We start from the raw sequence: 24,557 nt of genomic DNA on the forward strand, positions 1-24,557 counted from the left end.
TCCATAAAGGTTATGATTTAATCATACTAGATTCTTTTTTGCTTAGCTAAACATGGCAAATCTTTCATCAGACACAGCTTTGTTTCTGTGTGGGAGGGATGTTATCCTGAGTAGCTGTCTAATTAATGCTTGTTTAATGAAAGAAGCTTTGCTTACATGCTTTTCCCCCCCTTTTTCTCCTGTTGACTAGATTCAGCATGGTGTTGTCTGCTGCTTTTAAGTGTCACCCCCTACTTTCTGGTCTAATTTTAGAATTGTCTTTTAAAATATTTTTTTAATTATCTTTATATACTGGACAGAGACAGTCAGAAATCGAGGAAAGGGGGAGATAGAGAGGAAGAGAGACAGAGAGACACCTGCAGCAATGCTTCACCACTTGCAAAGCTTTCCCCCTGGGGGACCTGGGTCCTTGTACATTGTAACATGTGCACCCAGTCAGGTGTTATCACCACCTAGCTTCTATTTTATTCTTTCTTTTTCTTTCCTTTTAACCAGAGGACTGTTCAGCTCTGGCTTGTGTTGGTGGTGGTGGTGGTGATGGGGATTGAACCTGGAACTTGATGGAGCCTCAGGCATGATAGTCTTTTTGCATAGCCATTATGCTATCTACCCCCGCTATTTTAGAATTTGCAACTGTTCCATTGACTTCCTAGTTTATTTGAGGCCTCACACATACTTATTCAGTGAAATATTAGATTGTTATAAAATTAGGGGAAAGGAAAGAGTAAGGTGGTATTATTTGCCTATATCCATAGTGGTTAAAAAAATATTTTAACATATAAAAAAGTGTTCTTTGACTCCTTCCTTAAAGTAAAATATATAAAGAACTTACAACTCTGCAGTTGTAGCAGTATCAACAGACACATTACAAATGGCGAAAGAGTCAGAACAGACATTCTATTAAAGAAGATAATCAGATGGCGAACAGGCATATGAAAAAAAGCTCGTCACTGGTTGTCAGAGAAATGCAAATCAGGACAACAGTTTGATATAAGTCACACCCGTGAGAATGTCATAAACTATAAAAGACAGAAACAAGTGCTGACAGTGCTGACAAGAATGTGGTGAGAAAGAAACACTTCTGCACTGTTGGTGGGAATGTAGATTGATCCACTCTGTGGAACACAGCCTGCAGGTGCCACGGAGAACTACAAGGATTTAAATTCAAAAGTTTACGTAACACAGTGGATGTTGTGTTCATAGGTGAACATTATGCTGGGGCCTGGTAGTAGTACATTCAGTAGAGTGCACAAGCTACAGTGAGTGCTCAAGGACTTGGATTGAAACCCCTGGTTTTCCTACTTGAAGCTTCATGAGTGGTAAAGCAGTGCTGCAGTGTGCTTTCTGCCTCTCTCTCTCTCTCTCTCTCTCTCTCTTCCTTTTCCCCTCTCTCTCACTTTCCTGTGATCAAAAAGAAAGAAGAAATAACTTTGCTTTATTTGAGGAGATCTTAATGTTATGAATCTTCTTTCCTATCTTACAACTTGGCATTCAAGTTGGTTGGGAAGTGAGTTGTATGTGTGAGGCCTTCCAGTCAAATTCCTTTATTACTATTTTACTGTCACCAGGGTTATTGCTGGGGCTCGGTGCCAGCACAACAAATCGCCTCTTCCAGTAGCTATGTTTTCTTTTTTTTCTATTTTATTTGATAGGGCAGAAATTGAGAAGATGGGGGGACATAGAAAGGGAAAGAGAAAGACATGCAGACCTGCTTCATTGCTGGGGAAGCATTCCTCTTGCAGGTGGGGAGCAGGGGCTTGAACCCAGGTTCTTGTGCTTGGTAACATGCATTCAGCTAGGTGAGCCATTGCCTGGCATCTCCAGGCTCAGTTTCCAGCACCATGTAGCACATAGTCTTTTAGCCTTTCTTCCTCCCTGCCTGCTTACTTTCCCCATCCCTTTCTATTCTTCCCAAACAGATAAAATAAGTAGTTTATTTTAGAATGAGGGCTAGAGACAAAAGGAGAGGAGATATCCACTGCACTGCTTGTGAAATTTCTGCCTTGCCTGGTGCTCCCATGTGGTGACTGGGACTCAAGCTTCGCTCCCTGTACATGCAAAGTGTATGTTACAAATCCTGACCAAATATTTAATTTTTTCCCAGTTTATTTAGTGAAAGAGAACTAGAGCATCACTCTCTCATATGTGATGCTGGGAATGGAACTTAGGACCATGTGCTTGCAAGACTTGTATTCTGTCACTAGACCACCTCCACATCTGCAAAAGACAGATATCTTGGGGCTGGGAGATAACTCAACAGGGTCGAAACCCCATTACATGGGGCACTATGTGAAGCTCACAAAGGGTGGAATGGCACTGTGACATCTTTTTCTTCCCCTCTCTCACACTCTATCTGGAAGCAGTGGAATTGTCCAGTAAAGTTGTAACAACAACAAAAAGAATGAAATCTTGTCATTGGTGACAATGTGAGTGAAACTTAGAGACATTATGCTAAGTAACATAAGCCAGAAACAAATGAACATATCAACAAATTTATAGGTGTGGCTTTAAAAACAAACAAACAAAAAACCTCAGGAGACTTCCAGAGCTGTGTTCCTCTCTCCTCTCCTCTCCTCTCCTCTCCTCTCCTCTCCTCTCCTCTCCTCTCCTCTCCTCTCCTCTCCTCTCCTCTCCTCTCCTCTCCTCTCCTCTCCTCTCCTCTCCTCTCCTCTCCCCTCCCCTCCCCTCCCCTCCCCTCCTCTCCTCTCCCGGATCAACTATGAATACCAAAGGAGACTACCTGGGACCGCAAAAAGACAGGTCTAGAACGACTCCAGGAACCCAGCAAATCACCAGTGAGTACAAACATGTGTGGCTCCTGGACAGAGAGGAGCCTAGGGAGAGATTAAGTGGCTGGTAACAGTCTGGCAGTTTACCATTTGAGACACCACCTCCATTCTTTCACCAACAAAAAGATGGCTGAAAGGAGGAAAGGACTCCTCTAAGAAACAGCAAATGCAACTGTGAGTCTCCATTGCTATTGCCCTCAGAAGGATCTGGAGCAACAGGGGGGAGGCTGTGTGCTGACACCAGGGGACAGAGAACTAGCGAGGAAACTCAGGAGAAGATTTATACCTTGGTGGCCTAGCGGTGGGGCTTTGAAAGTCTCTTTGTATAACCTCTGGATTATCTCACCCCCACCTTGCTTTATCTCTTGGTCAGGAGTGAGAGATTAAACTAAGAAGCCTACGTATAGTTAAAAGCCTTCAGGCTCCCATAGCCTACAGGGAAGAAAAAGGAAAAAAGAAGCTTTTAAACCACAGTGATCCAACTCAGGAGTTAAATTAATATTGAAACAACTGTCAATTTCCACATCTGTGAACCCTTTAATTACCTTACTTAGCCGCAAGTCAATCCAGGCAAGAGTGATCAGTAATTTGAAAAGTACTGAGGGGGGGACCTCATAACATAGTATATAAAATAGTTAAGTCAACAAGAAGAAATATTGGAAAATGAACTAGGACAAAAGTCCAGATAAAAGCCCCCCAAGGGTGAAGCACAAAATAATAAGGTCAACATCTAAACACTAGTTTAAAGGAAATAATCACAGGAGTGAGTAAAGAGTTTGAAAAAAAAAAAAGAGTTTGAAAGAATTGTCATCAGAAATGCAGAAATGACCAATGAGACTCTGGAAGAAAACACTAATTATCTCAAGGTTATTAGAGAGCTGAAAGCTGAAATAGTTGAGCTAAGAACACAACTAGCTGAACAAACTAAAACAGTATCAGAGCAGGGTAACAAAGTAGATGAACTCCAGAAAACAGTACAGGGGAGAGAGAATAGAATAAATGAGGCTGAGGTCAGAATTAGCAAGATCAAGGACGAATTACAGACAACTAAAAAAGAAGTAAGAGATCTCAAAAAGAGATTAAGAGATACTGAAAACAACAACAGAGACCTATGGGATGACTTCAAAAGAAATAATATATGCTTTATTGGCTTACCAGAGGAAGAAAGAGAGGGAGGGGAAGAAATCATTCTTCAGGACATAATAGCTGAGAACATCTCTAGTCTAGACAACATTAAAGCCATAAAGGCTCAAGAAGCACAGAGGGTCCCAAACAGAATTAACCCAGACTTAAATACATCAAGACACATCTTGTTTAGAATGGAAAGGAATAAAGATAAAGGGCCCTGAAAGCTGCAAGAGAAAAACAAAGAGTCACCTACAGAGGAAAACCCATAAGGTTAGCAGCAGACTTCTCCACACAAACACAACAGGCCAGAAGAGAATGGCAAGATATCTACCGAGTGTTCATTGAGAAAATGTTTCAACCAAGACTACTGTATCCTGCTAGACTGTCATTCAGACTAGATGGAGGCATAAAAACCTCTTCAGACATGCAACAGTTGAAAGAATCAACTATCACTAAGCCTGCCCTGAAAGAAGTGAAAGGTCTCCTGTAAACAGTCAGACCACCATAAATATGCCATATGTCAGAACACTCTTAAAACTCTACAAGAATGGTGTTAAAATACCTTCAATATTTGATATCAGTAAGTGTCAGTGGCTTGAATTCACCTATTAGAAGGCAAAAAGTAAGAAGATGGATCAGAAAACACAACCCAACAATATGCTGTCTACAGGAAACCCACCTAACTCAACAAGACAAACACAGACTCAAAGTGAAAAGATGGAAAACTATCATACAAGCCAATGGCCCACAAAAAAAATAAATAAATAAAAGAACAGACACAGCTATTCTCATATCTGACATGATAGACTTTAAAATAAATAAAACTTAAAAAGATAGGTATGGACACCACTTAGTGCTCAGTGGATCAGTCAAGAGGACTTAGCAATAATTAACATCTATGCACCCAATGAGAAGCCATGTAAATAAATCAACATGACAATGACAACTACAACAAGCACAACAAAATGGGAAAAAATAGCTTCCAGGAACAGTGGATTCTTAGTGCAGGCACTGAGCCCCAGCCATAACCCTGGAGGCAAAAAAAAAAAAAAAAAAAATCTCTGATGAACATAGATGCTAAAATATTGAACAAAATTCTAGCCAACCAGATATAGCAGTCTATTAAAAAGATTGTTTATCATGGCCAAGTGGGGTTTATCCCAGGCATGCATGGTTTTTTTAATATACATAAATCAGTCAACGTGATCTACCACATCAATAAAAGCAGGACCAAAAACCACATGGTCATATCAATAGATGCAGAGAAAGCCTTTGACAAAATACAACATTCCTTTATGATCAAAACACTACAAAAAATGGGAATAGATGGAAAATTCCTGAAGATAGTGGAGTCTATATATAGCAAACCTACAGCCAACATCATACTCAATGGTGAAAAACTGGAAGCATTTCCACTCAGATCAGGTACTAGACAGTGCTGCCCACTATCACCATTATTATTATTTTTTAAAAGACTGAATTTCTTTTTTTAAATATGTATTTATTCCCTTTTCTTGACCTTGTTTTATCGTTGTAGTTATTGTTGCCATTGTTGGATAGGACAGAGAGAAATAGAGACAGGAGGGGAAGACAGAGGGGGTGAGAATGATAGACACCTGCAGACCTGCTTCACTGCCTGTGAAGGGACTCCCTTGTAGGTGGGGAGCCCGGGGCTCGAACTGGGATCCTTATGCTGGTGTTGCGCTTTGCGCCATATGCGCTTAGCCTGCTGAGCTACCGCCCAACTCCCCACTATCACCATTATTATTCAACATAGTGTTGGAAGTTCTTGCCGTAGCAGTCAGGCAGGAGCAAGGAATGAAAGGGATACAGATTGGAAGAGAAGAAGTCAAACTCTCCCTATTTTCAGATGACATGATATATAGTAAAACCAAAGGAATGTAGCAAGAAGCTTTTGGAAATCATCAGGCAATACAGTAAGGTGTCAGGCTACAAAGTTAACATTAAAAAGTCAGTGTCATTCCTTTATGTACATACTAAGAAGAAGTTGAAATCCAGAAATCAATTCCTTTTACTATAGCAACAAAAACAATATAATATCTGGCAATAAAGCTAACGAAAGAAGTAAAAGACTTGTATACTGAAAATTATGAGTCACTACTCAAGGAAATTGAAAAAGACACAAAGAAGTGGACAGATATTCCATGTTCATGGGTTGGAAGAATTAACATCATCAAAATGAATATACTACCCAGAGCCTACTATAAATTTAATGCTATCCCCATCAAGATCCCAAACACATTTTTTAGGAGAATAGAACAAATGCTACAAATGTTTATCTGGAACCAGAAAAGACCTAGAATTGCCAAAACTATCTTGAGAAGAAAGAACAGAACTGGAGGCATGACACCCAGATCTCAATCTCAATTATAGGGCCATTGTCATCAAAGCTGCTTGGTACTGGAACATGAATATATACATTGACCAGTGGAATAGAATTGAGAGCCCAGAAGTGAGCCCCCACACCTATGGACATCCGATCTTTGACAAAGGTGCCCGGACTATTCATTGGGGAAAGCTGAGTCTCTTCAACAAATGATGTTGGAAACAATGGGTTGAAACATGCAGAAGAATGAAACTGAAACAGTATATTTCACCAAATGCAAAAGTAAATTCCAAGTGGATCAATGACTTGGATGTTAGACCAGAAACTATCAGATACTTAGAGGAAAATATTGGCAGAACTCTTTTTCACATAAATTTTAAAGACATCTTCAATGAAACGAATCCAGTTACAAAGAAGGCAAACATAAACCTATGGGACTACATCAAATTAAAAGACTTCTATACAGCAAAAGAAACCACTACCCAAGAGACCCCTCACATAATGGGAGAAAATCTTTATATACCATACATCAGACAAGAGCCTAATAACTAAATATGTAAAGAGATTGCCAATCTCAACAAGAAAAGAAATAATACCATAACAAAATGGGGAGAGGTCATGGACAGAATATTCACCACAACAGAGATCCAAAAGACTGAGAAACACATGAAAAAATGCTCCAAGTCTCTGTCAGAGAAATGCAAATAAAGACAGTGAGATACCACTTCACTCCTGTGAGAATGTCATCAGAAAAGGTAACCAGCAAATGTGGAGAGGTTGTGGGGTCAAAGGAACCCTCTTGCACTGCTGGTGGGAATGTAAATGGGTCCAACCTCTGTGGAGAACAGTCTGGAGAACTCTCAGAAGGCTAGAAATGGACCTACCCTATGATCCTGCAGTTCCTCTCCTGGGGATATATCCTAAGGAACCCAACACACCCATCCAAAAAGATCTGTGTACACATATGTTCTTAGCAGCACAATTTGTAATAGCCAAAACCTGGAAGCAACCCAGGTGTCCAGCAACAGATGAGGCTGAGCAAGTTGTGGTATATATACACAATGGAATACTACTCAGCTATTAATAATGGTGACTTCACCATTTTCAGCTGATGTTGGATGGATCTTGAAAAATTCATGTTAAATGAAGTAAGTCAGAAACAGAAGGGTGAATATGGGATGATCTCACTCTCAGACACAGTTGAAAAACAAGATCAGAAGAGAAAACACAAGTAGAACCTGAACTGGAATTAGCATGTTGCACCGATGTAAAAGACGCTAGGGTGGGTGGGTGGGGGGAGAATACAGGTCTAAAAAGAATGACAGAGGACCTAGTGGGGGTTGTACTGTTATATGGAAAACTGGCAAATGTTATGTATGTAGAAACTATTATATTTACTGTCGAATGTAAAAAATTAATTCCCCAATATTGAAATTAAAAAGTAACCTCTCTTTTCAGTATATTTTTATTTAATTTTTTAAAGAAAGAGACATACAGAATGAAAGACCAGAACACTGCTCAGTTCAAGCTTAGTGGTGGTGCTGAATGAACCTCGGACTTTGGAGCTTCCTGTATATGAGGGTCTTTTACATAATCACTATGCTGTCTCCCCATCCTTAAAGAAAAGTTCTTAGGAGACAAAGTAGCTTAGTAGCTGTTTGATTATAGATGTAATAAGAGGAGTAGAAACCTCACTGTACAAAATTGCCACCCCTTGTTAGGATGACTTAGTCTCTCAGTGCACTTTGTAAAACTTTGATTCAGCTGTGAACTGTGATAACGAAATTGACATGTGAACAGCAAGTATATGGATGTATGTTTTGAAGTGACCATTTACATCCCATAAGAGCATATAATTTCCAAACCATGTATATGATAGAGGGGAGAATTTTAGACAGATCTCTGGGAATCCTTGTAGTAGGAAGTAAAATCACTATAGGGAGAAGTACCTTGAAATTAGATTTTATTTTGCAACACCTTTAAAAAGTCCCCATAAAATTGGTTGGGCAATAAGTAGTATCTTTAACAAGCAAGTATGTTGTTTTACAGATCTCATTTTCTTCAAAGTCTGTACTTAACTAAATAGTCTTTCTCTTAACTACATAATTCTTCTCTGGCTATTGATGGGAGTTTTCTACTTATTAAGCTTTTAAAGTAACTTGAACAGTCTCAGTCCTAATTCACTAATAACAGGTGCTATGTAATTGGTACTTAAATTTTCTGAACTATATGAAACTGGATTATTCTGTGACTATTAAAGTGTTGGGTCTGGTTGAAAAATGTGCTCAGTAGAGTTCTGAACCAAAAAACAAGACCCAAGGACTCAATTAGCAGCTTTTAGGTATAGCAGTGCTGGCTGGGTTTCAAGTAGTATCTTTATCTTGACTAAACATCACCAGAGACTGAGAGTGAAGAAAGATGCGGAAGTTCGGGTTTGCCTCGTAGACCCTTCTCTTTCCTTTTTCAAGCCTCCCCCCCTTTTTAAAATTTGGGATTAATAGTGGTTTATAAGATCTTAAGATTATGGTTCCACACCCTACCACCACCAAAGTGAACCTCCCAGTGATTATGACCATAGTTCTCACAGAGTAGACCACAGATCTTTTCCTTCACCCACCAATAAATTACAGAAGGGAGAACTTCAAAGGGCATTTTTAAAAATTTTGTGGGCTACTTTTGTTACTGCTTTGGCAATATTGTAATGATTTGTCCGTCTTCCATCTTACTGTTCAAAAGAAACTGAAGTTCTTTTTTTTTTTTTTTTTTTAAAGAATTTATTTATTCCTGAGAAAGATAGGAGGAGAGAGAAAGAACCAGACATCACTCTGGTACATGTGCTGCCAGGGATTGAACTCGGAACCTTATGCTTGAGAATCCAGTGCTTTATCTACTGCAATACCTACTGGACCACAAAACTAAAGTTCTTGTGAAATACTTGTCTGTCATAGGAAACAAATAGTAACTGAGGTTTTTTTTTTGTCACCATTTCATTTGCTCACAACACTCTGACCCTGTCTGATCACCTATAGGGAGCTGGCTTAGTACACATTTTTCTTTCCTCTGTTTGATTCCCAAATAACTAATTCATTTGGCTCTCCTCTTCGTTCCTTTTTATTTCTTCAGTATTCTGTTCTGTGAGAGCATTAAGAATTGAGAACAGTTTTCTTGCCATTTGTTAAAAAACTAACTACCTTAAAGACCAATTTAAGCCAGCATGATACCACCCTCATATTTTTTCTTTGCTAAGTAAAGTCTTTAAATTGAGTTATAATCCACAAACCATCAAATTTACCTTCTCAAACATTTCAGTGAAGTGTATTTAGAAGGTTTGGGACATTTACTGTCTCATTATAGAGAATTTTTATGACCTTCAGCACCAACCCTATAGCTATTACAATATTTGCTTCCTTGGGGTCAGCAGATAGCGTACCCTGTAGAGTGAATACTCTATCACACACAAGTCCCATATTTTGAACCCCTGACTACCTTATGAGAGCACCATGCACAGAATTTTCATGAATTTTCCATCTTGTCTCTCCTTGGTGTCTTACCTTCTCCATGGAAAAAAGAAACATGTTTGCTGGGAGTGGTGGAATCAAGCAGGTGTGAAATCTCAGTGAAGAGATTTCACAGGGGAAATAATAATAATAATAATAATAATAATAATAATAATAATAATAATAAATGCCAGGCCTATCTTCCAATCTCTTTTGACCTCTAATCTTGCTTTCTGTCTCTATGTAATTGCCCATTCTGGACTTCCCTTAGAAATAGGATTATGTTGGAGTGTTACACCAAAGTAAAAGACTCTGGGGTGGGTGGGTGGGTGGGGAGAATACAGGGAAAAAAAATAAATAAAAAATAAAAATCACAAAAAAAAAAGAAATAGGATTATGTAATTGTCGTATGCTTTACATTGGTTTGTTCTAGCCCTCCCCCGCCAAGAGAATTGGATCAGTCCAGTTAATTTCGTGGGGCCACTTGGCCCCGCCCTAAGGAACCCCAGGAGAGGGTTCCTGAGTTCGAGAGTTCGAGAGTAAGAGAGAGTGTTTGTGCCGCCGCAAAGAGACAGCAGAGTTCTGTTTGGTGATTAGTTTGTCTTAGTTTGTGAATCATTGTTCCTGAATAAAGAAATACAGCTTCCCCGCCCAGCCGTTGTCTCCACGTCTCTGTTCACCACTGCGAAGCCAACCCGGCCGGCAAGAGCCTCCGAAATTTTAACAACAAATGGCGCCCACGTGGACCTGACCTGCGCATCTCTCAGATAAGTAAAGACAATTTGGCTACCTATACGCTATGGCCTTCTCTTCTGCTTGTGAAGAGATCTCCAAAGGCCTCTGCTCTTTCTTCACGAGACTGTTTTGCTGTTTCTGGAACATTTATCTCTGGACCACTCTGTGGTTTCCACTCGCTCGGGCGAACTCAGAACAGCCAGCGGGAAGAGCCAGTGGGAGGGAGGCGAGGCACAGAGCTGCTGTTTCCACCTGGTTAAACAGCCAGCCAGCCGGCTGCGCCCAGACAACCCCGCGCACCGGGCCCGCAGCCCCGTAGCCCCGCAGCCCGCAGGAGGCCGACGCCAGCACATAAGAGCCCCTGGAGCCCGAGGCCAACACGCAAGAGCCCGAGGCCAGCCCACAGGAGCTGGCTCTCCACCGCGTGGCACAGGGCACTGGACGTGTGATCCCTCCATGCTGCTTGGCCACTGCGAGCAGGGCAGCAGACATGACAGGGCCATGGGGCAGGGCCACGGCGGCCTATCATGGCTGCCACCCCTGGGCACCTAGTCCCACACCTTCTACAAAACTGGCCTGCCTGCCCTCTTTCTATGAATTCTGGAATGATCCCGGACCCCCGGGCTCCCTGCCAAAACTGGACACATGAGATCTCCAGCCGCCTGTCCGGTCTGAAGACAGGCAAGCTGGAGTACGCAGAGATTTGTGCAGAGATCGCAACCTACAATTCCTAAAAGTGAAGCTGCGTGGGAAGCCACCTCCGGATGGTGAGCCCTCCCCCCCAACCCCAACAACTAAGACAGTACAGATTTAAATTCGTGTTTCAAATGACATGTCTTCGTAACAAAGGTTTCTCTCCTCGTGTATTAATGACCATGTTTATGTGTATGTTTAAAGTTTGGTAAACAGTAACTTTAAGGCTTCTTACTAGACAAAGTTAAATAAAAAAGGTTTTCAACGTAATTCTCATAAAGATAAAATTAACTTACATTTAAAGTCTAAGGTAAAAATTAGTTAACAATCAATATATTTTAACTAAGTTGGTCTAAACAAAAGGTTAAATAGACTTGTTGATATGTAAAACTCTCCATTACCTTCTCTATTAGAAATGGTAGATCGTACAATGGCTATGCTAATTATTCTCATGCCTGAGGTTTCCTCTCCGGCCCACACCTAGGGTGTGTCTCCATCTTGAATGGGTGTAACAAAAGGTTAAAAGACGTTGTTGATATGTAAAAGTCTCAAATTCCTTCTCTATTAGAAACGTTGGATCGTGCAGTAGATATGCTAATAACAAGTTTTGTTTCATAGTAAGTAAATTGCAGCCAGCTGTCTTTGGGACTCTAGGCCGTTCGCCGCCCCCATGCAAATGCCCGTCGAGGCAAGTAGCCCCCCAGAGGCAGATATGGCCCCCTCAGGCCTTCCCTTGGCAACATGCTAGTTTTTGTTATATATGTTTCTGTTCACCCCACACCCTTGATACTATAGTCATTTAGTTAAAAAGAAAAGGGGGAATTGTCGTATGCTTTACATTGGTTTGTTCTAGCCCTCCCCCGCCAAGAGAATTGGATCAGTCCAGTTAATTTTGCGGGGCCACTTGGCCCCGCCCCAAGGAACCCCAGGAGAGGGTTCCTGAGTTCGAGAGTTCGAGAGTAAGAGAGAGTGTTTGTGCAGCCGCAAAGAGACAGCAGAGTTCTGTTTGGTGATTAGTTTGTCTTAGTTTATGAATCGTTGTTCCTGAATAAAGAAATACAGCTTCCCTGCCCAGCCATATGTCTCCGCGTCTCTGTTACCCGCCCGTGAAGCTAGCCGGCCCGGCAAGAGCCTCGGAATTTTAACAACAGTAATAGGTGGCCTCTTTCACTTACTGTATATGTTTTCAAGGCACATCCACATGTAATGTGTACTTCATTGCTATCTATACCCTTTTAAAGTCAAATAACAACAATTTATGAATGAAAAAATCTGTTGGATAAGAAGGGTACAGTTCCACACAGTTCTCACCACCAGAGTTGCATATCCCATCCCCTCCATTGTAAGATTTCCTGTTCTTTATCCCTCTGGGAGTATGGATCCAGCATCATTATGGGGTATAGAAGGTGGAAGATCTGGCTTCTGTAATTGGTTCTCTGCTGGTCATGGGCATTGGCAGATGGATCCATACTCCCAGTCTGGTTTTTGTTTGTTTGTTTGTTTGTTGTTTGTAGTGGGGCAGGGCTCTGGGGAGTTGGGGTTCCAGGACATATTGGTGAGGTCATCTGCCCATGGAATTTAGGTTGGCATCATGGTAGCATCTGCTAACTCATGGCTGAAAAGCATTAAGATCTAAAGCAGAACAAATTGTTTAGTAATCAGGAACCTAAAGCTAAGAATATAGCAGATGAGATTTGGGTTTTCCATTTAGGGAAAAGTTAGAAAGTCTGTTTTAGGTATAATCCAAAGGGCCATCACTTTACTAATGCTTGCTTGAGCCCAACAGCTAATATGCAGGGCAGATGGTGTCAGAGTTGGGAATAAGACTAGAAAGCTCTCTCAGGGAAGAGAGCAACTCCCAAATATGGAAAAAGTATATAAGTACTGTTAAAGGGGGACTGGAAGGCTGACACTTGCTTCTCCCATTCCCAAAGTTTGTCACACATTTTCCCAACAAAGAGTTGATGGAAGAGTGTGATTATTCAGGTAACTTAAACTTTATTGAAAACAAGACATGCTAGGGAAAGAGAAGAGAGGTAGAGAAGAAGAGAGAAAGGGCCTCACTTACAGGCCTGATGGTCACGTGGTAGTCCTGGGAAAAGAGAGCCCCCCCCCCCCCCCCAATGCTCAGGTTCTGCCTTTGAACTCAAAACCCTGCCTATACTTCCCAAGCCACACCTGTAACCAACCACCCCCATCTCTGGGCGGTAACTTCTCCCTCAACAGTACCATTAACTGTAAACTCCATCTATCTGATCTGGGGCCCATATTCAGCACAGGAGACTGTAACCTCTGCATCCCTGTACGTCGGGAGCTCATATTCCATGGTCATAGCTAGCAACATTCTAGGCTGCACTCATTACAGGACCTTAAGTGGCAGAGTATATTGACCCAGCCCCCTCTTCAGAGAGTAGGGCAGTCCCTACCATTGTTGCTCCTCATTGAGGGTAAGGTCTTGGAGAGGCCCACGAAGGGGTCCATGTTGCTGTTCCTGATGGAGATGGCCAGCAGTGGTGGAGAGAGGGATCTGTAGAGGTGTAGACTCATCATGTCTATGTGGGAATCACAGGATTCCCTGAATACTGTCCCAGAGGATGGGATGGGCTGGTAATGACCCAGAGAGCCATTATTGAAGCATGCCGGTCTCCTGCCCTTATCCAGCTGTTTTGTAGTCCTTACTTTACCTGGCAAGGTTAGCCTTAGTGCTTGAGGGAAGTGAAATAGGAATTAGGTAAGGAGGGTATCTAGGTCTAAGAAGAAACTATTTGATTAAGTACTTTACGGTGTCTTTTGCTGCACTTATTGAGTCACTATAGACTACTGTGTTCATGGCTTTTTATGATATTTATTCTATTGTATGATCATACCATATTTTGTCTAACTATTCATCAGTGCCAGATGTTCCAATAATCCAATACATAACTAACACACAACTGAAGAACTGTGTCTTAATTTTATCATCTTTTTATGACATAGTAACATGAGAGAAGGAACATCACAACCAGACCATCACGGTGTCATATGTGATGTGTGAGGATCAGACTCAGGACCCCATGCTGAGAGTCTAAGACCTTATCTACTGTGTTACCTTCCAGGTTGCCTAAAGAAATATTTCCGGGGAGTCGGGCTATAGCGCAGCGGGTTAAGCGCAGGTGGCACAAAGCACAAGGACCGGCATAAGGATCCTGGTTCGAACCCCGGCTCCCCATCTGCAGGGGAGTCGCTTCACAGGCGATGAAGCAGGTCTGCAGGTGTCTATCTTTCTCTCCCCCTCTCTGTCTTCCCTTCCTCTCTTCGTTTCTCTCTGTCCTATCCAACAACGATGACAACAACAATAATAACTACAACAATAAAACAACAAGGGTAACAAAAGGGAATAAATAAATAAAATAAAAATATTAAAAAAAAAGAAATATTTCCATGGGAAATATTTTATGAATATTGACTTTGGAATCAGTGTATCTTCTACAACTTTTTATTTTTGCTTTCAAAATTAATTTTATTAAATAAGTGCAGCAATGGATAAAATGTTAATTGGGGATCTCCTATACTTCGTTTAGATAAGTCACATCTTAATCAGTGCCTTTGTAATTAGACTTTTGAACTGCTATCATTCCCACTTTCATTTAGTAACTTGTAGCTATGTAGAATGAGTTCCTGCCTGTCTGGCAAGGAGTAAGTCAATGGTTATAGAAATAAGTGTTTTTGCTTTTGAGTTACCCTAACTCTTTACACTTTTGTTTAGGTGTTAAGACCTGGAAGGAGACCCAGGTCTACCTAGCTCTTTTGAACTCTGCTCAGATTCTGTGTGGCATGTTAAGGTCATGTAGGGGAGACACTGTGAGGAGACTGAGGACTAAAGAGGACAGGTTAATAAGTATTACATAATTCTGTGTGGTACTAAAAGAATAAAGAGGGGCCAGGTGGATGGTGCACCTGGTTAAACACACACATTACAGTGCAGAAGCCCCTGGCCCCCCATTTTCAGGGGGAAACCTTCACAAGTGGTGAAGCAGGGCTACAGGTGTCTCTCTGGCTCTTTCCTCCTCATCCCTCCTCCTTCCCCTGCTTCCGTCCCTCTTTCCCTTACCCTCCTCCTCCCTCTACCTCCCCCTTTCCTCCTCTTCCCCTTCCACCTCCCCCCCCCCCCTTCTTTAACTAGAGCACTACTCAGCCCTAGCTTATGGTAGTGTGTATGTGTGTGTGGGGGGTGTTGAATCTCTGGGAATTTGAAGCCTCAAGCATAAGAAAGAGTCTCTTTGCATAACCATTATGCTATCTACCCCCCTCTTTTCTTCTTTATCTCCCCATCCCTTTCAATTTCTGTCTATCCAATAAATAAACAAATAAATAGATTAAAAAGGGAATAAAGTAAGTTTATATTACCAGTATGGGCTGACTGCCTAATGACAGATTGGGAAAAGCTGCAAGATTAAGAGGGCCAAATTTAAAGCAAGTCACATAAGTCTCCCTCATATGCTCATCCGCAAAATGGAAATAGTGGCTAGCCTTGAGTTAATAAAGCATGGAGGACTGGCAGAACAGCTCCTCTGGATAGTGCAACTGTCTGCCATATGTATGACTTAGTACATGGGAGGAAGCGTCACTGCTACGGTTTCTCTCCCCTCCCTCTACTTCTACTGAAAAAAAGTAGACGCAGAACAGTGGAGCCCTGGTGAAGACAGAATCAAATCAGTGTATGTACTAAAAACATTCATTTTAAGATTATTAAAAATTTCACAAATCAGCTCAGGAGGTGGTGCTGTGGATAGAATATTGGATTCATTCATGAGGTCTGCAATTCAGTCAGTGGCATAGCATGTGCCCGAATGATGCTCTGGTGTCCTCTCCCTCTCTCTCCTCTCTCTCTCTCTCTCTCTTTCTCTCTCCTCTCTCTCTTTCTCCCCCTCCTCTTCCCTCCCTTCTTCTCTCCCTCCCTCCCTCTCTCCTTCCCTCTTCGCCCTCATTATTTTTGTTTTAAACTTTTTTTTTATTTGTAAAAAGGAAACATTGACAAAACCATAGGATAAGAGGGGTACAACTCCACACAATTTCCATCACATAGCTTTCCTATTCTTTATCCCTCTGGGAGTATGGATCCAGGGTCATTATGGAGTGCAGAAGGTGTAAGGTCTGGCTTCTGTAATTGCTTCCCTGCTGACCATGGGCATTGACAGGTTGATCCATACTCCCAGCCTGCCTCTGTCTTTCCCTAGTGGAGCTGGGCTCTGGGGAATCGGAGCTCCAGGACACATTGGTGGTGTTATCTGTCCAGGGAAGTCTGGTTGGTATCGTGGTAGCATTTGGAACCTGGTGGCTGAAAAGAGAGTTAACATATAAAGCCAAACAAGTTGTTGACTAATCATGAACCTAAAGGCTGGAATAGTGCAGATGAAGAGTTGGGGGTGTGTGTGTCTCTGTTTTGTAGATAGCTAGTAGGCATATTATATTCCAAAGGGCCTGTGGCTATACTAGTTTTTTGTTTTGTTTTCCTCTGACCCTGAAATCTGATATGCAGGTGGATCCTAATTATTGTCTAGGGAGGTGGTGTCATGGCTGGAAAAAGGACCAGAAAGCTGGATCAGGGAAGAGAGTAGCTCCCAAATAGGGGAAAGGTGTATAAACATTGCTGACTGTAAACCCCATTGACTTGATCTGATCTGGGGCCCATATTCAGCTTAGGAGCCTATGTGACCTCTGCATCCCTGTAGATCTGAGCTCACATTCTGTGATCATGAGTAGGAACATTCCAAGCTGCCCCAATTTCAGGACCCATCTTCCTAAGGTGGAACATAGAGTATGTTGTCCATCCTCCTTCAGAGGATGGAACATTCTCTACCTTTATTGATCCAAGTTGAGGGCAAGGTCCTATGGGGGCCCACAAAGAGGTCTATTGTGTTATTCCTGATAAAGATGACTGGTAATATTGGGGAGAGGGATTTATTTGAGGTCTACTAGGCCCATCAGGTCTGTTTGGGAATCTCAGGACTCCCCAACTAGGACCCCAGCTGATGGGGTGGCCTGATAGTGTCTAAAGAGTCATCATTAAAGTATGCCAGTCTCTTGTTCTTACTCAGTTTTTTGCAGTCCTTGCTTTGATAAGGTTAGCTTTAGAGTGAGTTAGGGAAGTGTAATAGGAAGTAGGTGAGGAGGGTATCTTAAGTCTAAGTAGACACTATTTCTTTAGGAACTTTATACTGACTCACTGCAGACTGTTGTGTACTTTTGTTTTCAGGTATATATTTTGCCCTAATTTATGGATACATGTGAACCTATGCTCTATCTCATGGGACCTGTTCTATATCTAGGTTTTGGGACTTTGTCAGGAAGTGAACCATCTGGAATGGAATTAAAGAATCCTATTCTTCTTCTAGCGTTTGCCCTTCTTCCATAGCCAGTCAACAGCGTCAGGTTGAGCCTGATGTAAAGAATCCTATGAAAGGAAAGGTCTCACCCAAGTAATGAGGGTGAAGGGTTGACATTCTATGCCTGACATCTCTGGACACAGTCTGAAGTGAAGCATGCTGAGGTGGTACTCGTTGCGTTGATTAGGTTGGGATTGGCGGGTGAAATATCATTTGGTATGAATTGAGAGAAGCATGCAGGAAAGTGAGCCCCACCGTAGGGGTTCTAGGACTGGGGGAAATATAGGCTCTATAGAGGGAAGTGGGAGGTCTCTTCTGTCTTAGGGCTTAACAAGGCAATAGATAGTTATTGCTATAGTCACATTATTTGGCAGTTGGGTTAATGCCGGGATAGCCTGAGGGTACTTCTTCCCGAGCTAGTGCTCTCTGGGTTGGAGAGAACTCAACTGGAGCTGATCTAGGCTGCTGTGTGGGAGAGGGATCAGGAATTCGTGCTGCACCAACTTCCGCAGGAGATACACTGGAACTCTCGGAGCCGGAAAGCAATTTCCAAGTGTCTTTAATCAGAAGAGCAGCTGTTTTTATACTCTCCAAGTAGGGTGGAAACAGGATGTGATATAGAGAGGGTGGAGAGAAAAGTGACTGGTGAAAATCAGAGTGTGACAAGGAGGGGGCGGAACAGGCGAGAATCCTATAACTGAACCACCAATGCCCTGGAGTGCTTTATGTAAAAGTGATTTATGTAAATAGACCAAACCTTTGGATCAGTAAATCCCTATATAGGCATATGGATAAGAAGAAGCCAGGGGGAGGTGGCAACTACCCAACAGGTTAACTCTGAAATATCTATCCCTTTGTTAGGATTTGCTGTATCATACACAACATTACCAAATTTATGTCCTTTGACATTATTTGTATATAGTTGTGCCACCGGTTGCTTCTGTTCTCCCTGGTTTAAGCTTTTAAGAGAGTCAACATATCAAAGACTCAGCCTATGGTCTGTGCATTAAAAAGTTTGAGACATTCAATCAATTTTCTCCTCATATTAATTAAATAGTGATTTATATGACTAAAAATTAATAGGAGTGTACATAAACACCATTCCCACCACCAAAAGACTTTGTCCTATTCTCTTCCCCCACCCCCCAAGTGAAGCTCAAGTTCTGCACTTGCCCTCAACCCAGAGATTTTTACTTGGGTGCCCTACTTCAAATTCAGTCAAAACCTGCTTTGAGTTTCCCTTCCTGTTCTTCTTTCTCAACTTCTGTTTATGAGTGGCATCATTCCATCCTCGTCTTTGTCTTTCTTAGCTCACTTAACATAATTCCTTCTAGCTCCATCCAAGATGGGTCAGAGAAGTCGGGTTCATTGTTCTTCATAGCTGGGTAGTATTCCATTGTGTATACATACCACAGCTGAAGGGCTGGGATAGGTAGCATAATGGTTATGCAAAAAGACTTCATGCTTGAGGCTCCAAAGTCCCAGGTTCAATCCCCCATACCACCATAAGCCAGAGCTGAGCAGTGCTCTGGTTAAAAAAAAAAAAAAATTGAGCTGAAATTCACATAATATAAAATGAATCTTTCTGTTTGTCACACTTGAGAGTTTCACATGAGAGTAACAAGCCAGATTAGCCATTCTTGTACATGTGCCACTGAGAATCGAACTGGGAGCCTTAGGCATGCAATACGGAAGCTTTACTGGTTGTGCTATTTCCCTGGCTACTTAAAGCAACCTTTTAAAAACACAAGTCTCAGGGGCCTGGTGGTGGTGTACCTCGTTGAGTGCACACAGTACACTGCGCAAGGAATGGTGTTCAAGTCCCCCATCCCCTCCTCCTCCCTACCTGATTTGATCCCCTGACCACCAAAGAAAAAAGACACTTCACAAGAGGTGATGCCCTGCTGTAGTGGCCTCTCTTCCTTCTCCTTGTCTTTCACCCTCTGTCTGAAAACAGCAGCAGCAGCAGCAGCAGCAGCAGCAGCAGCAGCAGCACCACCACCACCAACAACAAAAAGGTCTGCAGTTGTGAAATCCTGCAGTGAAAAGCCAGGAAGGAAGGAAGGTAGCAAGGAAAGGGTAATACGATTCTATGGGTTTTAGCATATTAAAAGGTTGTGTAACCATCACTGCTAATTCCAGAACCATGCTAAAAAGAAGCCCTCTATTATTCCCTACCCCCAACCCCCTTTTCTTGGAAACTAGGACAATTTTGTCTCTGTATTAACCTATTCTTTCCCTGCCCCTCACATCTTTTCTTTTTCCCTGCCTCCCTCCCTCCCTCCCTCCTTCCTTCCTTCCTTCGCTACATTGGTATGACATTACAAGTTTTAGGTGTGCAGCCTTTTAAATCATACTCTATACAGTACACCTCTATGATCACCATACAGTTGCTCCCTTTTGCCTATTTTGCTCATCACTTTGTGAACCCCTTTTCTAACTGATAACCACAATTTTGTTTTATTTCTTCCTTTTGTGTGTCAGTCTGCTATGCTAGTAAAATCATGGTGTTTTTTTCTTCCTCTGTCTGACTTATTTCACTACGTATAATCTTCTCTAGTTCTGTTGATGTTACTACAAGTAATAGGATTTTATCTTTTTAGTATCTAAACAGTATTCCATTATGCTTGTATACCTCATCTATAGTTACTCATTCATTCATTCACTCATTCACGTTGGCACCCCCACAAGTGAGCCTGGTATTTTGGGTCTGGGCTATTACTGTGGCTGATTTGAGCAAGGCTGGCAGGCCTTCAGGTGTGGAGACTGAACATTAAAGAGCAGAGCAATTTTCCTGGAAAACAAAACAAAAACAGGAAACCCCAGAAGCTTTTGCCGGGACCATGCAGGAACCTCTCTGAATAATGGCAGGAAATCTCTGGGAAATGGCTATTTTAAAAAAAATATTTATTTTATTTATTTATTCCCTTTGTTGCCCTTGTTTTATTGTTGTAGTTATTATTGTTGTTGTCATTGTTGGATAGGACAGAGAGAAATGGAGAGAGGAGGGGAAAGAAAGACAGACACCTGCAGACCTGCTTCACCGCCTGTGAAGCGACTCCCCTGCAGGTGGGGAGCTGGGGCTCAAACCGGGATCCTTATGCCGGTCCTTGTGCTTTGCGCCACCTGCTCTTAACCCGCTGTGCTACAGCCCGACTCCCGGGAAATGGCTATTTTTATGGTTACTTGATATTTATTTGCAAGGAGTTGACCCAAGACTTTTTCTTCCTTTAGTAAACTACACTAAGAAGTAATGCGATTTCTTTGCAACTGGCCTGTGCTGTGCTTGCCTGTTCTTTAGTTGAGCACACTAAGAATTACAGGTGTACTAGTGATTACAATTTGTCCTTACAGAGAAAAGGCTAAATGTTAGATTGAATGTGGAAAAAAAAAAAAGTTGTTTCCAACTTTAGACTGATGAATACTGCTTCAGTGAACATGAGACTGCAATTATATCTTCATGGATTTAGCTATTCAAATAAATCATGCAGTCTGACCCTTTATGTTCGTCTGTCTTCATTCGGCATAATGTTCTCAAGATTCATCCACACCGTAGCAGATACAGGCGCTTCATTCTTTCCTGTGGCCAGTTAATATACTATTGTATTTATGTGCTACGTGTTGTTTCTCTCCTTCTACCATTTAATAGTTGAAGTTAATGGTTATATAAAAATAGGTATACAGGGCTGGGGAGATGCATAATGGTTATACAAACAACTTCCATGCCTGAGGCTCCGAGCTCCCAGACTCAATCCCCAGCACTTCCATAGGCCAGAGCTGAGCAATGTTCTGGTCTCTGTGTATCTCTTTTCTCTCATTGAGTGTGTGTGTGTGTGTGTGTGTGTGTACGTGCGCGTGCGTGTGTTTGAGTTAACATATATAATAATTATGTAATTATATATTATCATATTATGTGTTATTATATTATGTTATCATATATATATATATATTTGCATCCAGGGTTATTTCCGGGACTTAGTGCCTGCACTATGAATCCACTGTTCCTAGAGGCCATTTTTCCCCCCTTTTGTTGCCCTTGGAACCGGAATCTTCACACCAGTCCTTGTGCTTCGCGCCATGTGTGCTTAACCTGCTGCGCTACCACTCGACCCCCATATTTTATTTTATTTTTAAGTAGAACTTGGGAGAACCAGTGGAGAGAATGGGGACATTGGTGTTGTGAACCGTGTGGAATGGTTCCTCTGTTACCTTGTAATTTTTGTAAACTAAAAATAAATCACTAATTTAAAAAAGTAGTTGTACAAATACCTTGTTTCTATTATTAGGGGAAGAGATAGGGAGAAAGAGACCATAGATCGAAGTGTCTTTCAAGATGGTGGGTGTGCACTTATGTTTTTACATAAAATAAGGCCATCTTGAGGGCATAAACACAAAGTATGCAAATGGTTAAAAATTTAGTAGTCACAAAATTACTGCCAATTATTAAAAATGATCTTATGACAATCTACTCATTTCCATGGAAAGATGAGCAGTATGTTGTGTGTTGAGTACCCAATGGTGTCTCAAGTTCCGTGTCTCAAGTGCCTCCCTGCGTTAGTATTCTTGGATCAGCAGCAATAGACCACAGATAGTTTCACCACCTCTTCCCTTTCTTGGCTTAATCCCTACCTACATGTGATTAAAAAAAAAAAAAATTAAAGCCCATCCTAGTGAGTGTGGATTTGTGAGTTTTGATTTGCATTTTCTGAGTGACTAGAATATGTTGAGCATGGCTCCATCTGGCACACAAATATCTGGGGAAACTCACCAAACTTGACAGTGATTTCTTTTAGGGCTTAAGGGGGCATTAATAGTTTGGAAGCAGATGGTCAAAAGAGATTCTAACTTTGTTATTTGGAGTGATTTTGCAAGCAGTTCTGTTAAAGAGACTAAGTCAGGAGTCGGGTGATAGTGCAGCGGCTTATAAGGACCAGCGGAAGGATTCTGGCTCTCCACCTGCAGGGGAGGCGCTTCACAAGCGGTGAAGTAGGTCTGCAGGTGTCTTTCTATCCTCCTCTGTCTTCCCCATCTCTCTCCATTTCTCTCTGTCCTATCCAGCAACGACTACAACAATAAAGCAACAAGGGCAACAAAAGGGAATAAATAAATAAATAAATAAATAAATAAATAAATAAATAAAAGGCTGCCAGGATCAGTGAATTTGTAGTGCAGGCCCTGAGTCCCAGCAATAACCCTGGAGGCAAAAGAAAAAGAAAATTTCACGGGTAAACTTCATGAGTGGTGAAGCAGGGCTACAAGTGACTCTCTCTATCCCCCTTTCTCTCAATTTCTAGCTGTTTCTCTTTTCCATTTTGTTGCTGTTGTTGTTGGATAGGACAGAGAGAAATCCAGAGAGGAGGGGATGGCAGAGAGGGGGAGAGAAAGAAAGACACCTGCAGACATGAAGCTACCTCCCTGCATGTGGGGCGCAGGGGACCTCTAACCGGGATCCTTAGGCCAGTCCTTGTGCTTCACCTGCCCCCCTAAATACTTGTTTTTATCAGCTGGTGTGTGAGACAGAGATAGCCATTACATGTGATGCTTGGAATTGTACCCAGGACTTGAGAGTCTACCACTCTAGCCACTGTCCTAGCTTCTGGGCTGCAACCCGTGGCTTCTTTTTAACCCCTTCCTTTAATTTGTTCTTTCTCCAATGTGCTAAAAGTTAATTTCCCAAGTAACAAAGATGCAGATTCTTTCCTTCTGAAGCTTCAGACTTGTGTTTCTCAGTTTGGAGGAAATACATAGAAGTGGAGAGGAGGGACAGTTCCAAAGGTACTTTTAAAATGTATGTGGAACTGGAGTGTCCAAGGCAATCCAGTTGTTATCTGAAACAAGTAAGGCAAATGTGAAGCACTGGAATCTAAATGGTCTTATGAAGTATTTACTTAAGCATGGATACCAGGAACTATTAGATTACTTGGGGCACACCTGACAAACCTGGCAAGATAGTCAACATATCATTAAAGAGGTTATAAAATATTACTTTCATTTCCAGGTACTCAGTCAGTCTTGAGGGTGGTGCTGAAGCATAGGTATGGGGTATATAAACGTATTGAGGGTAATGGAAGAGGTTGGTAGCACCAGATTGTAGATGAGTCTGGGCAACTTCTATGAACTTTTCAAGAGGTGGTAACTTCTTCTTTTTTTTTTTTTTAAATATTTTTATATTTATTTATTTCCTTTTGTTGCCCTTGTTGTTTTATTGTTGTAGTTATTATTGTTATTGATGTCATTGTTGTTGTCATTGTTGGATAGGACAGAGAGAAATGGAGAGAGGAGGGGAGAGAAAGACAGACACCTGCAGACCTGCTTCACCGCCTGTGAAGCGACGACCCTGCAGGTGGGGAGCCGGGGGCTCGAACCGGGATCCTTACGCCGGTCCTTGTGCTTTGCGCCACATGCACTTAGCTCGCTGGGCTACTGCCCAACTCCCAGAGGTGGTAACTTCTGTTGGGATAAGGATAGGTAGCGGTGGCCGTTAGAGGCAGAGGCTCTAATTAGACTTGACTCATTATTTAGAAGTGATGGAATTTGAGCGGTGGGTATAAAGAATCATTAAGAGAAGAACCCTAGGAGTTGAGTAGCAGCGTCATAGGTTAAGCGTATGTGACGCAAAGTGCCAGGACTGGCATAGGGATCCGGGTTCCAGCCCCCGGCTCCCCGCCTGTGTGTGTGTGTGTGTGTGTGTGTGTGTGTGTGTGTTGGGGGTTTGTCACTTCACAAGCGGTGAAGCAAGTCTGTAGGTGTCTGTCTTTCTCTCCCCTCTCTGTATTCCCCATCTCTCTTCATTTCTCTCTGTCCTTTCCAACAACGATGACATCAGCAACAACAATAATAACAACTACAATGAAACAACAAAGGGGGATAAATTAAAAAAAAAAGAAGAAGAAGAAGAAGAAGATCCCCTTGCAGAGCAGAGTATAAATGATTATATAATCAACAGTGATTTAGCTAAAGCTAAGTTAGTTTTTGAAGGGCTAATGTGGCAAGGAAGTCTAGC

The 24,557-nt window shown here is 41.9% G+C and overlaps 1 protein-coding gene across 1 annotated transcript in view; it reads left to right on the plus strand.

Annotated features, from left to right (window-relative positions):
* The window catches only part of IGF2BP3 (insulin like growth factor 2 mRNA binding protein 3), a 164,412-nt gene that overhangs the window by 83,451 nt on the left and 56,404 nt on the right, over positions 1 to 24,557 (plus strand). The window lies entirely within an intron of this gene.

Source organism: Erinaceus europaeus, chromosome 8 (assembly GCF_950295315.1).
Source record: "Erinaceus europaeus chromosome 8, mEriEur2.1, whole genome shotgun sequence".
Lineage (NCBI taxonomy): Eukaryota > Metazoa > Chordata > Mammalia > Eulipotyphla > Erinaceidae > Erinaceus > Erinaceus europaeus.